General features: G+C 41.6%; 1 long non-coding RNA gene across 1 annotated transcript; it reads left to right on the top strand.

Moving 5' to 3' along the window:
* Positions 1–1,666: 1,666 nt before the first annotated feature.
* Positions 1,667–3,085, top strand: LOC122072211. The gene is made up of 2 exons (XR_006138356.1): positions 1,667–2,602; positions 2,684–3,085. It is a non-coding gene; the product is annotated as an uncharacterized LOC122072211 (long non-coding RNA).
* The last annotated feature ends 10,997 nt before the right edge of the window (positions 3,086–14,082 follow it).

The raw sequence follows: 14,082 nt of genomic DNA on the forward strand, positions 1-14,082 counted from the left end.
AATCAGGATCTGGAGGTTGACAATGATGAGGTTGTGGTTGAGTTGTTTGAATTGAATTCACAAGTTGATTTCATTAACCTATAAGTATATGATTTGTATGTTGATGAAAGCCCATCTAGAAAATACACAGTAAATGCCTTACCTGGTGAACTGGTTAAAAGAGAGAATGATTCTATAGTTGGACAAATGGAAGAAAATCCAAGATTTCCAAACACTGTTATCCGTCAAAGTCAAAGTGGATATGGTGAGGATGTACAGCAAAGTTAAGTTGGTGTTGATACTATTATCAACCAGAGTCAGTCTGGGTATGGTTCAATTGTACATCAAGAACAGATGAGTGATGGTACCAGGACAAAGCATCAACTGAGAAGTGGTGGGGAGTCCTTTAGGGCTTCCCGTAGTAAATGGACTGATGGAACTGAAACTAGGAGAAATGCAGATAGTAGTTATGCCATTGATAAGGGTAGTGGTGGAATTAAAGTGATAAGTGATAATGACTGATGAAAATAGTGACAAGGAATGGAAAGATAATAGTGAAGATGAAAATAACTTGGAAGATACTGATGGTGATCAGGATCTTGAGATAGAAAAAGACACTTTATCTGAGCTGGAGGATGAAGTAAGAAGGGAGCAGTGAGGTAATAATGACAATGATGTGCATGATAGTTGGTCTGATTATGATTCAGATGAATTTGCAAACCATATGTTGAGAAAGTTTATTCTGTTGGTACTGAGAAAAAAAATTAGAGGCTGGAATGGTTATTGATGATGTGAATCACTTCAGGTCTGTACTTAGAGACCATGTAATTCAAGAAGGCTTTCAAATTTTCAGAGTTAAGAATGAGAAAACCAGGGTAAGAGCTGAGTGTGCCTCACCATGACGTACATGGAGCATCTTTGCTTCACTTTGTGATTGTGGAGCTATATTTATGATCAAATCAATGTGTAAGGAGCACTATTGTGGGAGAATTGATGAAAACAAGAGCGTTACATACGCATGGGTAGCTTCTCATCTTGCAGCACAGCTAAAGACAGATCCAGATATGAAGGCTGATGCAATGAAGGCATATTTTATGGATAATTATAGGATCAAAGTCCCTTACCAGACATTGTATAGAGCCAAGAACAAAGCAAGTGAGATCAATGAAGGTAGCCATTCCAAGTCATATGCCAAGCCACCTTCGTATGGTGATCTGATTATAGAATGAAACCCAGGGAGTATGTTCAAACTTCAATTTTATGAGAGGACCATAATGTCAGATCCCCCTGTGTTTAAAAGGCTATTTGTTAGTTTTAAGGCATGTGTGGATGGCTTTTTAAATGGGTGCAGACCCTTTATTGGGGTAGATGGCTGTCATCTAAAGGGAACATATGGAGGTGTTTTGTTGGCTGCAGTGACTGTTGATGGGAATAAAGGATTGTTCCCAATTGCATATTGTGTGGTAGAATGTGAATGCAAAGAGAGTTGGAACTTCTTCCTCTGCAATTTATATATCATGCTACAATCAGTCAATTATGTTAGTCCCATCACTTTCATGTCTGATAAACAAAAGGAATGGTAGCATGTATTCCCAAATCAGTTTTAGTATATTCGTATAATCAATATCATTGATGTTGTCAAATTACTCATTTTTTTTTTTCTTATTTGTTTGTATGTTATAGGGACTATGTGATGCTATCTCCAATACATTCCGGGGATGTCATCATAGATGGTGTAGTAGACATCTATATCAAAATTTCAAGTCACTGCATCCTGGTGTATTGTTGAGAAAGCATTTTTGGAGGGTAGCAAAGGCATCAAATCAGTTTTACTTTGACAAAGCAATGAATGACATGAAAGCCACCAAAAAAGAAGCTTTTGATTGGCTGAGTAGGAATACTCCAAATATGTGGGCAAGGCATTTCAGCTGCAAATCTGATCATATCACTAATAGTATGACAGAATCATTTAACCAGTGGATTGGACTGTATAGAGGAAAACCAATACTAACTTTGATTGATGAGATCAAGAAGAAACTGATGAACAAGATGTAACAAAGATATCAGTTGGGATGTAGCTTTAAGGGTAGAGTCTCACTAAAGATCAAAACTAAATTGGCTGTGCTAACCACTGAAGCTAGGGAGTGCACGGTCCTTACTGCTGGAATAGATGAATCTGAAGTCACAGATAGTGATGGGATATATGTGGTTGATTTAAGGAAGCATACTTGTGGGTGGACTATTCTGGACTGCAATGCAAGCATGCAGTCGCTTGTGTAAAATATAAGAGAGAGAACTTGGAAAAGTACTCTGATGAGTACTACAGTATGGCAAAGTACATGGCAGCTTACTAGGACATTTCATGCAATGCCTGGTCTAGATGAGTTAAAAGGAGGAACACTTGATGGGGATTGTTCAACCTCTACCTTTAAAAAGGTTGGTTGGTGGACCAACTAAGTGTAGGAGAAAGGCACCAGGTGAAGAACCATCAGGAGAGTTTAGAAGAAAATCCTGTACCATCAGGTGTAGTACATGCAGGTCCACTGGGCACAATGTGAGGAGATGTAAAGGAACCCCAGTGATAGACAAAGCTGCTTCTTCTGGGAAGACAGTCGGGACAAAGGTATTAGGTTTAATTCTACAATAAGTATAACTAACATATATTTGCATGTTACTAATCATGTTTTCTTGCTGGTTTGTGCAGAGGAAGGAAAGAAGTATGAGAAGCCAATCTACCATCAACAATTCATAGGTATTGACCAGGTCAAAAGCTTCCACTACCACTACTGAAGTGAACATACAGTTGAAGATCAAAGCACAGTTGAAATCGAAAGACGAGAAAAGAAAAGCACGGGAAGCGCGAAAAAAAGCAATGAAAGAAGGGAGCACATCTGGAGCGCAATGAGAAGGTGGAAGGCTGATGTGGTTTTTGATGTTTTTTGGGAGATGTTAAACTTGGTGTCAGTTCTTGAATCATTGGCTGATGTGGTTTTTGATGTTTTGGGGAGATGTTAAACTTATATGTTTGTTAGAGAAGTTAAATTTATATGTTTATATATGATTGCATTATCAGGTACATTTTGGAATGTCAAACATAGGGGCAAAATGCTGTCAATTTTTTTTTTTTTTTTTTTTTTAATATATTGAACATATCTGGTTGGGAGTACATATTTGAAATGTCAAATTGAATGGACCCATAGAGCACTCTCATTTTCAGTTTCAATAGTTTGTTGAAACATGTACCAACAATTTTGGAAGAAGTAACAAAATTCAGGTTCAATGAGGCCATTTGCAGATGTTCCCTATATCAATCGAACTCAATGATATGCTTATCAGGTACATGCTAGAATCTTAAAAATAGAGACCAAAACTGCTTCCAAAATATATATTTTTTTGGTCATTCATGATGACATGCAAAGATTCCACCTGATGCTTATCAAGTTCATTCTACCTGATGCTTATCAAGTTAAAACATCTAATTAAGGTAAAAAAGAAGCAATTGATTAAAGAGGAATGGTTACAAGTACTCCAAAGAAGTTGTTAAGACTATTCTTCATCCAATCCTGTCACACTATTTTACTCATATAAATAGTTACAAGTACTCCCACAAAGAAAACAATTACAAATCGACACATGAGTTTTGTTGATGTTGTCAACTTCTCTATCTCATCCGATCTAAACTTCTCAATTTCTCAACTCTTGTTGCAATCCTCATAAGACCTCTCGCAAGACCTGCAACTCCTTCCGCACCTCATGAATCTCGACTTCCAAGCCAAGGACTTGTTCTACCAAACCTTGGACCTCCACTTGCAACTCAAGCAACTTACAGATGGGAGTGTTTGTTGGTATTTCTCTGTTCGGCAACTCAATGACTGGTGGATTAATAGGATCACACCAAGCATAGAAGTTACATCCATTCAAGTCTAGACAGCTGTAAAAGAGTCTTTTTGGATTATCATTTGTCTCAGAGATCCTAATGACAACTTTTCGATTGTATCTACACCTTACGCATTTTTACTTCAGTGCATCAGACTTATTGCAACCAACACTTGAAAGAGACATTTATCTGCAAATATCAGGAATGAAAATTAATTCAAATGAACATAATTGACCTGAAAACTAATTAAGTTTTCAATTTTCAACCATTATACGGTTAGGAGTTTGTCCCATATATTTAGGAAAATAAACACCATTTCCAATCTGCTTAGGATATATAAGCTCTCAAACCACACAATCAAGCAAAGCTAGAGAGGCTTACAAACAAAACAAGCTATCGATGAGGCCGTGTTTAGTACAATTACCACTGGAAAGATTATAGATTACAAGTAAACTAACCCCACAAATTATAACCCCAAACAAGAATAGAAATACCAAAAGGGAACAACCCATAATTATCCCCACAATATGCAAGCAAAACAATAAACAAAAACTAGAAAAGAACTAAGGCAATAGGAGAGAAAGGTGGGGGTCAAGTTGATAATTCGCCAGAGCTCAGGGAAGCAGAGTGATGTTTGCTCTATATAATATGTTAGTATCGGGTGCCACAAGATCAGGAAATTGGCCCAGAGCTAGATTAGGGTTTCAAGCTGATTAGGACCACTATCGGGTTCAAGATTGAATTAGGGTTTAGGGTTGATTCTTGAGTCACTGTCAACATCTGGATCGTCACCAAAGGCCTAGATTCTCTTTTGACATGAAGGATGAACCTCGATCGTTCCCTGTCTGTCATCACTATCAGGATGGGTGACAAAATTGGGTGTCTACAAATGTCTCTTATAAATTTATTGCAAAAAATATGGCCAATAGGCTTAAACCACATCTCCATAAATTTATATCTCCTAGCCAAGCTACCTTTATTCGTGGTAGACAAATCATTGACAATATTGTCATAGCCCAAGTGATCTTTCACTCACTCAAAAGGAAAAAAATTAAGGTAGGTTTTTCTACTCTTAAATTGGGCATGGCTAAAGTTTATAACAAGCTTGAATGGGGGTAATTTAGGGCTGTGTTTGATTTCTTAGGGTTTGGGGACAAATGGGGAGTCCTTGTATATCAACTTGTTTGCTCCTCATCTTTTTCAATTAAACTTCATGGATCTTCTTTCAATCACTTTGCACCTTCTCAGGGAATCAGACAAAAATACCCTTTAAGCCCCTTTTTTTTTTATTATGGCCATGGAGGGGCTTTCTTGACTTCTCAATGGCTATAGGGACCTTGACTGTTTTTGAGGAATTAATGTTTCTAGTAGGTATGCACTTGAAATTTCTCACCTTTTTATTTTTTAGGTGACACCTTTATTTTTTGCAGGGTAACTGAAAATGATTTTACAACTATTAAATGTATTTTGAAACTTTTTTTTGACATTTTGGGCCTGACCATTAATTTGGATAAGAGTAGTGTAGCTTTTGGTTCTAATGTTTCGGCAGAAACCAAAAGAAGTTTGTGTAAGACCATTGGGATAAACGAAATGAAACCTAAGTCTACCTACCTTGGCACTAACTTGTTCCATAAAAAAGCTAAATTTCTTTCTTTTAAATCTTTTTGTTAGCAGGGTAGAGAATAAATTAGCACTTTGGAAAGCCAAAATGTTGTCTTTTGCTAGTTGGTTTGTCATTATTCAATCGACGTTGTCCTTAATTCCAACCTACCTCATGTGATGTTTTGTTTTCCCCAAGACTATATGTAATAAATTAGACTCTGTTTATTGCCATTTTTGGAATCGTAGTGCTCCTTGTACTAAGAAACTTCACCTTATTGGTTAGCACAAAGTCTGTTCCCCTAAAAACTTGGGCGGTTTTGGACTTAGAGACTCTTCTTCACATAATAAGGCCCTTTTAATCAAGCTGGGTTGGCGTCTCCTCATGGAGTTTGATTCTCTTTGGGCTTCGATTCTCAAGGCTGTAGACACCCAATTTTGTCACATCCTCTAGCTATGATGACTTACAAATCTTGGACACGATCTTTTGCTTTCGATTGATAGAAATGACAACTGACTGAGGTAACTATTCCCAGAAGCATTCCATACCCAAAATTCCTAGAAAACCCATGCCAGAGAAAAGAAGGGTCTAATTCTGACAATTCATATATGAAGGAATCTGGTCAAAGTGACCGTACGAATGCATAGTACTCAGAATTATGATTCCACTGATATATGGTACGTCAAAATCCAGCCATTGGATCTCCCGTAATCACTCCCGAAAATCGAACCTTGAGTGCCCAAACCCTACCCATGCGAGCACCCATGCCTTGCCTTGAGTGCCCAAACCCCGCCCATGCAGGCCCCGTGTGCACACGGCCAAGCCCCACATGCACCCAACCAAGCCCCGCATACATAAGGCCAAGCCCCGCGTGCACTTGACCAAGCCCCACATGCACTCGGCCAAGACCTGTGTGTACCCAACCAAGCCCCTCATGTACCCGACCAAGCCCTACGTGTACCCCACCAAGCCCTGCGCATACCCGATAGAGTTTCAGCACCCATATCAGAGCCCTAGCACCCATTCCGAAGCCTTAACACCCATACCAAAGCCCCAACACCTATGCAAGAGCCCTAGCACCACTATTGGAGCTCCAACGTCCCTTCCAACACCCCTGTTGGACCTCCAGCACCTATATTGAAGCTCTCGCACCCTGTCAAAACCCCCGTCACTCCCATTGGCCATCGAAATCGACCTTCCAATGACTTGATCAGAGAAGGAATTACCTCTTCACCCACCTATGTACCCTACATTGCCCCGCTAGCGTACCCTACACCACAACCTCCCATTGGTCCAAGAAGAAATCTTTTTACATGATTGGTCCAAAAATATTATCTTTCACCCCATTGGCTATAAAAAATTACCCTCCACCCCATTGGTCCAAAATTTCTTACTTTCACCCCATTGGTTTAGAAAAATTACTTTTTACTACCATTGGTTAAGAAATTTTCTCTTTCCTCCCTATTGGTCTAAAAATTCTATAAATACCCCCTCCCTTGGATTTTAGACACCAACACAACACCACAACAACCCATAGTAGAGAAGCTCTGCCCTCTCTCCTCCTGTGAGGGTAGTGATCGGAGAAGAATGACTGTGTCGTCCCTATCCTCTCTCCTCTCTCCCTCTTCACCTTCATGTGAGGGGAGGAGTATGAGTTGTGTGTGCTTTGCTTGTGGGCCCTGCACTACCGTATCACCGCATGGAGATACGTGAAGGCCTATTTCATAAGAGTGTAAAATTCATCATTTGAGATGGGGGTTTTGATGATGGTCCAATTTGGGGATCAGGATCATGGAAATGGGGTTTGGAGTCACCACCTAGGGTTATGGGCCTAGGACCTGGGGGTCGGCCCGATTCTTGAGAAAAGGGCCCAAAATTTAGTTTGGTCCAGAGATCTAGGGTAAATGTCAGGTTGTAGAGTTGGGAAGGTGTTAAGCACCCAATTTGCCCGGTTCTACCAGTCTTCTTGCTAGATGCTTGAGAACGAACATTTTCCATAATTATTACTATTCCACATGTATGGCTAAATTATCACACATATATACATTAATTGAATTCAAACTACTATATACACTAAAACAAGGAATGTATAAAGTCTACATTATGACGAGTTGGTTGAGAAATTATAGCTGAAATTAACCCCTATTTAGGTCAAGAGGGGTGGGCCCCTGACTAGTACCGGTTCGGAGTGTCTTTCGAATTCTCCTGACTCAGGGGAAGATGGTCTTAACCTCCAACTTCCTTTCTTGGGAGATGCTGATTGTGATCATATTTGAACAGTGTTCTAGCTAGGAATGGTTACTTTCAGATTGGGATTCGGACAAAGCTTCAGCTAGGGAAGGCTATTTTCGAGCTTGGGATGTGGTAGCACTCTGGCAGAGCTTCGGCTAGGGAAGGTTATTTTTGGATTTGGATTTGGACAGAGCTTCGGCTAGGAAGGTTATTTCTGGGCTTGGGATGAGGTGGTACTCCAGCAGAGCTTCCACTGGGGATAGGTTAAGGTAGGGTTAGACTGAGGTGGCACTTCAGCAGAGCTTTCGTTCGGAATGGCTATTTTTGGAAAGATTCCAGGGACACTCAAACAGGGGTTCGGCAAGGAACAACTATTTCTGAAAAGAAATAGGCTGACTTAAAAATGGATTGAAGAACTCCAAAGTCCTGAAGAACATTTTGAAGATCCGAATAGAGTTTCAGATCTTAACAAAGATCTCTTCGTTGACCCGAAGAATCTCAAAAAGGGGCGGTTTCTATCTCAGGAACGCTCAAGAATGCTCAAGAATACTCAAGAATACTCAAGAACACTCAAGGGAGGTAGCTCAAGAACATACTGCTTTTGGCTAAAAAGAATTTTGGATTAATGATCTTCAAGATCCCGAAGAACACTTCGAAGATCCGAATGAGTTTTCGGATCTTGATGAAGATTGCTCCGAAGATCAGAAGAAAATCAAGAAGGGGTGGGGAGAAAATTTTCACTCTAAAAAAGTGAAGGGGATTCTGGTGTGTTGGTGTGTTTTTTCTAAGGGAGGGGGTATTTGTAATTTTTTCTGGCCAAATAGGAGAGGGAAAATCCCTTTATCCAAGGGAAAATCCCTTTATCCAGTGGACAAAAGGGGGGGCTCTTGCCTAAAGTGCGGAGATAGGATTTTTGTCCAATGGGTAAAGGGGGGGTTGAAGGAAAAAATGGGTGGGGAGGGCTTTTGTCTAGTGAAAAAAAGGGGGGTTTTAGAAAAAATGGGAGGAGAGAAATTTTAGATGGAAAAAGGCAAATTTTGGAAAAACAGGAGGAGAGAGAAATTTTAGTCGAAAAAAGGCGATTTTCAAAAAAATGGGAGAGAGATTTTAGCTGGAAAAAGGGAGGAGAGAGAAACTTTAGCCAAAAAAAGGTGATTTTCTAAAAAGCAAGAGGAGAGAGAAGCTTTAGCCAGAAAAGGTAGCTTTCAAAAAAGTAGGAGGAGAGAAGGTTTTGTAGGAAAATTTAGTTTTTATAAAAGCAGGAGGAGAGAGAAGGTTTAGCCAAAAAAAGGTAGTTTTCAAAAAAGCAAGAGGAGAGAGAAGGTTTAGCCAAAAAAGGTAGTTTTAAAAAAGCGGGAGGAGAGATAAGGTTTAGCTAGAAAAGGTAGTTTTTAAAAAAGCGAGAGGAGACAGAAGGTTTCGCCAGAAAAGGTAATTTTCAAGAAAGCAAGAGGAGAGAGAAAGTTTAGGCAGATAGTGTGGGTGATGTCACGGGTGTGTGAACCAATGGGTGTGTGGGTCAGGCTGGCATGGGTGTGCAAGCACATGCATGCATGGGCAGCAGGCGCGTGCATGCATGGGCAGCAGCCAGCGCACACAAGTGAGAGGGCTGGCCTTCTGGCCACCTTGCACATGTGCATGAGGGGGTGCCGCAGCAAGGCCGTGGGCTTGTGTTCACGGGGGCACAGGCCAACATGCCCATAGGCAGCAGGGTGGCAAGGTTGCAAGGCCACGAGCCTATGCCCGTGGGGGCGCAGGCGTATAGGCCCATGGGTAGCAGGGTTGTGTGCATGGCTGTGTGTATGGATGTGGGGCTTGGCATGGCTGCGTGCATGTGCTACAGCTCGTGGGTAGCAAGCATGCTCGCGGGCTAGCCTGTTGGCCAGAGTGCACAGTGCGCACGCAATAATGGGTTGTTCTATTGATGATTATGGGAAATCCGTTGGTCTGATTTTGGCGTATCATATATTATCAGAATCGTATTTTCAAGCACTATTCATCTGTATGGTCATCTTGACTGGATTCCTTCGTATATAAAAAGCCAAAATTGGACCCCTTCCCTCCCACCCTGGGATTTCTAGGGTTTTAGACCTGGGAGTGTTTCGGAGTTATCTGGGTTGGTAGGGGATAAATTTTTGGCGTGTTTGGGCTAGGTGGGGGATTTTTTGAGGTTTCCAGCGGGACTGTCCATATGCATGGCATATGTGCAGCAAGGTATGATTTTTCAGGGATAATTGTCAGAGATCTGTCAGCCCAATTTTGGCGTATCATATATCGTTGGAATTGTGTATTTTAGCACTATTTTTCTGTATAGTCATCTTAACCAGATTCCTTCATATATAAAAAGTCAAAATTAGACCTTCCTCTCTCCTGCGCGGGGATTCTAGGGTTTCAGATAGAGAATGTTTCCATCAGCATCTCTGTTGGTCGGAAGCCGAACGCCCAAGATCCATATTTCATCATAGCCAGAGGAGGGTGACAAAATTGGGTGTCTACAGAATGCCCCTCTTTGGCCGAGGCCTATGCCAACAGCCGAAGGGAAAAGAAAAGAACGACCAGATTTTGTCACCTGGAGCATATACTGCCTTCATCTTGCTCAATTATGACAGAGTTTAAAAAATGCAACAGATAATATCTCTAATTTCAGGACTTACCTGGGCTACCAATTGGAGGAAAGGAATTCGCTGCTCTTCCAATCCTGTAAAAAAAAAGTTAGTACTTGGATCCTGATTCTTCCTTAGCTGGCCTCGTATGTGCCAGTTCAGGGAATATGGTCTCTAGGCTGGGTCTTTCAAGCAAATCTGGACCATCTGGGATCGATGGTTACAAGAGAGGAATTCGTTGCTCTTCCAATCTTGCAACAAGTAAAATATGTTTGATGCTTGGAATTTCCTTATCCGGGCTTCGCATGTGCCAGTTCAGGGATTTGGTCCATGAGATCGGGCCACTTAGATCCGACTCAAAGAAAAAGGGCCTCCTGCGGCCGGATTAACAACATTGGGCCACCTGGGGCTGGGTAAATGTGATTGGGCTACCCGGGACTGGGTCAATGAGATTGGGCCGCCTGAGGCTGCCTGGTGTCGAGTAAATTATGTCTCCTATTGATTTTTTCCTTGATTCTTGATTTTTGGTTTAGAATTTGATTTTTGATGTTGATTTAGAATTTGATTCTTGATGCTTGATTCAGAATTTTTTTTTTTGGTGAAAATATTTTTATATAAAATGGGTCCCCTCCCTTGTTCATTCTTCATTCTAATTCTTTTGAGTGAAGTGAGTTCTTGGAACCCTCTGGTTTTTTTTGAAGTTTCTTCTCTTGTTCTTGAAGTTTGTTCTTGGTGTTCTTCATTTTGCTCTTGGAGTTCTTGAAGATATTCATCATGTTCTTGAGGGAGCAGCTATTTGGAGAATTTGATATTCTTAAGGGCTTTTGTACAATTTAGGAAACTTTCTGGGGCTTCCTGCAATTTATGAAAGTTTCTAGGGCTTTTTATAATTTCTAAAAATATGGTTGAAAGGAGGAAGAGAAAGACTCTGGGAGAGGTTCAGCTCGAGAGTTGCAATAGTATTTCCCACAGGGATGAGGGTCGGGCCGATTGGTATTCTAGGAAAACCCTTCACAATAGCTAGAATCACATTTGCAACTTCATATGGCCTGGGTAAGTCTTTATATTTCATTCATTATTTTGATCATCTTTTATTCCTGTTTTGTATTGTTTTTGCTTTTTGCTACTTCTTTTCTTTTATTATTTATTTATTATTTCCATTAGCATGAGGGGAAGGAACCGCCTACCTTGGCCTCCTATGGCCATTCGAACATAGTTCAGCCTTGGCATAGGATGCTCCCTCGTAGGGTGAAGGAGATCATTAATGATACCTATCTGTGCTAGCTGGCCCTTGTAGAGACCTGGAAGTTTAATCTGGCATTGGTGGGGGCCTTGATGGAGCAGTGGTGGTTGAGTGCTCACACTTTCCACCTTCCTGTTGGCGGGGTTACCATTACACCTATGTGCTTTTATGCCTTGACATGCATTCCATTTGAGGGTAGAACTATGACCCTACCCGTAGGATTCCCGACTACCAGGGAGTTCACAGATTTGACCTGTATCACCATTAAAGCCGGCCAGACGTGCATCCACCTTGGGGAAATTAGTGCCCGATGGTGGAAAGTTGGCTTGGGGGAGAATCCAGGCAACATGTCTCAGATAGCACGTTTCTTCCTGCTGTTTGCCGTGGGTCAGTGCCTCTTTAGTGACCTCCGAGGGGGAATAGATATCTGCTTGGTGCTCTTCCTCAAAGATCTTCGCACAGTAGATACCTGGGACTGGGGTGAGGCCGCCTATGCATATCTCCTACAGTCCCTGGACCTGCTGTCCTATGGGGACAGGGGCCTCAAGAGGGCAGGCTACATCATCCAGGTAACTTTCCTTCTCATATCTTTTTTCTTTCAGTCATTTGGTCTGCACTTTCTTACTTTGATTTCTTGAAATAGCCCTGGTGGTTTGAGCATCTAAAAACTATAGCCCCTAAACTGAGGGATCCTGAGACATTCTTCCCTTGGCCACAAAATGGGGAGATAACCAGGTGGTCCAGGCCCAATGCCATCCTCCGAGGACCACCGCTCTTTCTCTTTTGAATGATCTCACTAAGGTATGCCATGTCTGACATTGAAATTCTATTCGCCTGATGCTGTACTTACCCTTCCTTGGTTTTGCAGGTTACTTGGAGACCATTCCATGACCTTGTGTTTCCAGATTCCAAGAGAGTCGTCTGAGTTTATCAACTGTCTGTCCTTTTCCAGGGCCTGTGGGGCCATGCCTGGTACTTAGGAGAGAGAATATTACCCCAGTGGTCAGACATTGATACACGTCCTTCTCCTAGTCTTCCTCCACCTACTATGCATTGTCCAAAGACTGTCCCTGCAGACGAGATGAAGTACTTGGCTAACGGAGTATGGGAGGACTGTTTTCTTGATCCAGATAGGGACTACGGAGCCCTCCTGGAGGAGGAGACAGTGTGCATCCCTCCCCGTCCCAATGGTCCAGTGGTAAGTAACCCTTTCTTGAGTATTTCCTACATATTCTTCCTTGTTTTGGTTTTGAATAATGTTCTTTCAAGGGAGAGTGAGACGTGTAGATCCTTCTACTATTCGATCGCATGCCAGTGCTACCGATCCTTCACAAACAGGGCCCTCTACTAGTTTCGGCGGGTCTCTCAGAGTTGCTAATGTCCCCTTTCATGGCTTCTCTACCTAGACCTATCCCAACACGGCCAACCCCAGTCTCCCTCATCTTTTGGAGCCAAATACAGATGTAAATGCTTCCCTTGGGCTGCCTATTCCTTATGATTATGTGAGTATCTGATCATTTTCCAATTAACTCTTGACTTCCTTTGGCTGATATGCTCTTTCTCAGGTGTCCCCGGAGGTCTATGTTGAGATTAGGAGGATGCACTATGGCCTGTGTGAGGTGATAGTTACCAAGGATTAGGAGATTGCCCGGTAGGGTGCACTGATTGAGGACCTGACCCAAAGGCTAGAGTAGGTTGGAGTAGCATCTGTGGACTCCCCAGTGCTTCATGAGGATGCTTTAGAGTACGGTTCAGATGATGGCTTCTGAACCATAAGGATTTTTTCCTGTATTTCCGGCAAACACAAACACATGGATATTTTCTTTCTTTTTTTTTCCTCCCCTTGTTTGTTCATTATTTTATTTTAGCATCTCTATGAAAACTTACTTTTGGCACAAAGAAAATCTTTCTTGTCTTTTTTTTGTTTTCTTGCAATTCTTAGGCACAATTAATTCCATAACTCAAGTCATAATTAGAATAATCAGGATAACATGAAAATCCAAATACTTCCTTATTCCATTATGAAGTGAATTACATGAAAAGGGGGACCTCTTTCATACCACAGATGGGATAGGTGAATAACAAGGTGGGGAGACAATTCTTGAGGTGGGTGAAAGTTCACTAACTCTTCTGGGTTTGTCTCCTCGAGCCTGTATTTTTGGCTGATGTACATAGGTAAATAAAATAACATGTGAGTCAATCCCATCAATTTGGCATGTTGTGGCTAGGGGTCTTCATCAGAAAATCTTCTTGTGGCTTCCCTGGGTACCTCCATGCGATATCCTGCATAGTCCTTTCTTGCAAGTACTTTTCCCAATCGGTGATAAGGTTGAATTCTGAAACTTTTCTCTTATCCCAGTAATAAAAAATTCCGAGTGGGCTTCCCCTTAATGGTGTGCTGAGCTTCAGTTTCTCGAGGAGCCAAATTTAAAAAATAGTAGGATTTCCCTGATAACGATCTAGTCCGAATCTATGGCCATAGCTCATGTCATCAAATCCCGTGAACGTTTCTACAAGAACCGTAGGGACAATGTCACCTCCCTTCTTC

This window comes from Macadamia integrifolia, chromosome 2 (genome assembly GCF_013358625.1).
Source record: "Macadamia integrifolia cultivar HAES 741 chromosome 2, SCU_Mint_v3, whole genome shotgun sequence".
NCBI lineage: Eukaryota > Viridiplantae > Streptophyta > Magnoliopsida > Proteales > Proteaceae > Macadamia > Macadamia integrifolia.